General features: G+C 43.6%; 1 long non-coding RNA gene across 1 annotated transcript; it reads left to right on the top strand.

Annotated features, from left to right (window-relative positions):
* The first annotated feature begins 1200 nt into the window (after positions 1–1200).
* Positions 1201–3071, top strand: LOC147119670 (uncharacterized). Its single transcript, XR_015078053.1, has 2 exons — positions 1201–1333; positions 2129–3071. It is a non-coding gene; the product is annotated as an uncharacterized LOC147119670 (long non-coding RNA).
* Positions 3072–4337: the final 1266 nt, after the last annotated feature.

The raw sequence follows: 4337 nt of genomic DNA, 5'->3' as shown, positions 1-4337 counted from the left end.
TCTGACTGTATACTAGAGGTGGAACTATTACCATATTAGATAGGCGCAGACTAAGAATGATTTTGAAAAATTCAAAAATGTTTTTAGAATGCATGTACCTAAACGCACAAAGTGTGGTGAATAAGGTTGGTGAGCTACAAGCACAATTAGCCATGCGGCAATATGATGTTGTGGCAATAACGGAAACGTGGCTTAAAAATGGTGAGGACTGGGCACTTAATATTCAAGGGTACAAGGTGTTCAGAAAGGATAGGGAAGGAAAAAAGGGAGGTGGGGTGGCAGTGCTGATTAAGGAAGACATTGTAGTGTTGGAAAGGGAGGATGTTCTTGAGGGGACAAGGACAGAATCCATTTGGTTAGAGTGGAGGAGCAAAAAGGGTATGATTGTGCTATTGGGGATATTCTATAGGCCTCCAAATAGTGAGAGGGAGGTAGAGGAGCAAAGCTGCAGGGAAATCGCAGAGATATGCAACAGCTATAGAGTGGTGATATTGGGCAACTTTAATTACCCAAATATCAATTGGGATAATGCTAGGTGTTAGGATAAAATTTGGTTTAAAGGATATAAAGGGGTCCTCAATATTCAACCGGTATAAAACTGTCTGAAAGGTACCATTTAGTCTTGTTAGCTGGAAAACGAAATGCAAAGCACCATGGGATACTTGGCTATATTAACTCTTTTTAAACTAACAAGTAGATGACCAAGGACATTCCAAAGCTCTGCTCGTAAATTACACCGAATACAGGTTTGGAGGAGGCCTCTTGAAAGAGATAAGGCACAAAGGCACATTGATGAGACCTTTGCAGACAGGTCTTAGAGAATAATCAGCTGGCCCTTTTTGGCTAGGGCTTTGTTCAGCAAGGCCATGTCGTGCTGAAGATGCCTGCCTGCCTATTTTGATAAACAAGAATAAGAGATAAGCTCATGAATGCGAAGTTAGAATGATGCCTTTGCAGCTCATAAGCTTTTCACTGATGTATTCAGGGGGTACTCGAGTTCGAAGGTCAGGTTTAGTAATTGATTGATTAACCATGTAAACCAATGAAGTATCAATATTCCCATGTATACACCCCATCAGTAATAAGTGGGTGTTGTCTAATAAACTGTATAAACTAAGCTGTATTGTCACTTTTCCTCTGAAAACGGTGCCTCCAGCTGGGGTTGGCTGAGGTGGTTCTTCCGTGTGCACTCATAATAAACTATTGATCTGGGTAACACCTGAGTCTGTTAGTTCTGTTTTACCATCCAGATTTTCCTCGCTTACAGCTTGGTGTCAGAAGTGGGATACCACTGGACTGATGATCGATCTTCCACAACGACATACACGGAGGGGTGAGTAGCAATATTCACCCTTAACGTGGAGGCCCACGAGGTGGATCGGGTGAGTGGTGTTATAAAGAACAGTGAGTGAAGGAGCAACAGGCTTCAGGTGTGGACCAATAGGACGCGTTTTAGGGTACAAACAGACCCGAGGAGTTTAGAAACTCTCGGGCGGGAAAAGCGCTAGGTGGGAAAAGTGCCGGGAAAAGCGCTAGGTGGGAAAAGCGCTGGGAAAAGCACTAAGGGGAAAAGCGCTGGGTGGCAAAAGCGCTAGGTGGTGAAGCGCTAGGTAAAAATCGCCGATGGCCAGTGTAGGGGGTTTCTCTTGCTCGTTCTGGTCTCCTGCCAGGCTTTGTGCAATAATTACCATTGACTGGTTCGACCCACTCTCCCCTACGGTTCTAGACCTTGGACTTAAATGCAGAGAACTGTAGTGCAGAGAAAGGACTCAATAGACCAGGTTGAATAGCACGAAATGGCTGCTTTTATTTTTAAACAGATTGAAGCATTACAAAATACATGTCATAGGCACAGATTAAAGTAACTACAATCATGCACAAATTTATGAACTTGACTCTATGGAAATGGGGAACACACGGCATGTCGTAAAAGGGGAAACACATTACGATTTAACCTTACTCCCTCCCCTAATACCTAAACTAAGTTTCGACTTGAGGAACTCGGGATCATGCTCACCACTATCAGAATCGCAAAAAGGATGGGTTCGCAGCCTTTCTGGCACTGCTTTCCGTCGTCATGTGGATTTGGAAACTTCTGGCGCAGCTTGTTTTTCTCTCTCTTTCTCAGGCGATGAGGCAGTCGACACAGCCTCGGTGAGCGCTCGTCATGGCTGAAATCCACCAAGTCTGTTGTGGATTTGGGTTCATGGAACAGAACAACGCCTCGATGGGATGTTGAGGCACGGAAGAGCTAGGCCCGGAATGTCCTTTTCGCCGGCCTGCATCGTCGTTTTTCCCGAGGGTGTCTTCTCCTTCGGCCTGGGTCGTCGATGATCTCCCGACAACAGCACCCGGGCCACCCTCGTCATCTCCCCGTCGTGGCCGAGCCTTGTCTGGCTGAACACCGACCACGTTGTCTTTTCACCGAAATTGTCCGTCCGAAGCGTCTTTAAAAGAAGAAGCGTCTTGATCGATTCCGAAGCTACCGAGGTAGAAGAGGCGCTGATGGACTTTTCAAAATCCATAGTTATACCCTTTTGGGCCAGCCTTATCTCCCACCAGATCATAGTCCAGTCTTTGTAATATTTTGGCGGGCAGAAATCTCTGCAGGGGCGCTTTGTCTTGTAACGGGAGCCGTTGATAACTTAACTGGCCTTCCTGGCCGATAATGTCTTTTAATGTCTTTTACATTGTCACCGTGACTCGGTTCGCATATTGATCGGTCTGGAGTTTTCCCTTGATGGCTGTTAAACGGTTTCTCCTTTGTACATTAAATGGGTTTAAGTGTTCATTCATTGCCCGCCCATATCTTGATGGGCCCCATCCTGTTTGCCTGAAACTGTCTTGTACTTAGAATCCATTGAATATGTATGTTGTTTCCCTGAGTTTCGGTTTCCCGATACTGGCTTTCGCGGGCTTACTGTCTTCAATCCACAAGCCTGTCTGGCTTGCAGTAACAGAAATCAAATGGTCCAGAAACTGATCACGAGGCCCGGCGGCCATTTTGTATGCCCTTTTATCAAAGGTTTTTCTGTGCAAGCTTACTTTGGTCAATAAACTGTCTTATTTTATCCTGTTTTCTTGCGTGATTATTGCTGAAAATTTCAAATCTTACACCAGGAGCGAGCTGAGGGAGAGAGCTTAAAGAGAGTCTCTCTGGGGATAGGGGATCCCTGCGATACAAAAAAATCACCGACGGCCAGGAGGGAGCCGGGGGAGAGAGCTTAAACGGTGCCTTTCTGGGGATAGGACATTCCTGCAAAGGGTTAAGTGTCGCCGATGGCCAGAAGTGAGCCAGGGGAGAGAGCTTAAAGAGAGTCTCTCTGGGGATAGGGGATCCCCGCGATACAGAAAAATCACTGACAGCCAGGAGGGAGCAGGGGGAGAGACATTTCTTTTAATTTATTTTTTTTAAGGACAAACTTTCAGACAAAGGAATATTGTAACTTCTTAAACATTCACAGCCAGGAAAAGGTTCACACTCCAACACACACCTTCACACAAACTGAAATTCCAGCATATTCTCAAGGTTCGTTTCACTCAGCAAATCCGCTATCTCATTTGCCCCGGCACAGACGTCAATAACCTCCATGTTGGCAAAACCTTAAATTTATTCTTTTTTTCTTTTTTTTTTGTGTGTTTTAGCTCCACCCACTTCTCTGTGTTAAAATAAAAGCATTTAACCCTTTTGTCTTGTCTTGGATTTTGGAAGTTTTAAGAATGTGCGAATAAGATTGTGCCCCCAGAATTGGAAAAAAACTTTGAACTAATTTAAGATAAGCTGGTGTCTAAAAAAAAAAAACTGAGAAGAACAAAAACAATTTGTTTAACAAAAGATTAAGTTCCAGTCTAAGATTTAACCTTGGAGTTGCGGTTGCTATGGTGAAATCTTCCAAAGCAGTTTGATTTGATTTGTTTAAATGTTGAAAAACGAATTTTTCTCCAGTTATATTCAATGTTTTTATAGTATTTTGGAAAGACATCTGAAGAAAGGACAATAAGAAATATGACGTAATTTACTGTTTTCTGCAAGCATGTGCTATTTTGTTTTGTTTTGTCGGTTCATTGTTGATGCAAAGGATGGGCTTCGGCCTTGACGTTACAGTTGCCGGTGTGCCTGGAAGAAAATGAATTTGAATGTGAATGTTTGCAGGGCATGAGTGATTGTTTCTTTGTTGAAATGGCTTCCTTCTTTCTTTTCCAAGTGATACTGGTTGGTTGAAAGGGGGATTGGTTTGGATTGATATGGAGTTATGAGGTAAATTAACCTATTAAAACCAGACTTTCATTGTGGCCACGGGGTGTAAATTGGTGTAGTCCAAATTGAATAAGATAAC

Source organism: Somniosus microcephalus, chromosome 4, assembly GCF_052327205.1.
Source record: "Somniosus microcephalus isolate GS21.2 chromosome 4, FLI_Smic_1.0, whole genome shotgun sequence".
Lineage (NCBI taxonomy): Eukaryota > Metazoa > Chordata > Chondrichthyes > Squaliformes > Somniosidae > Somniosus > Somniosus microcephalus.
This window is presented reverse-complemented; position numbering and strand designations above follow the sequence as displayed.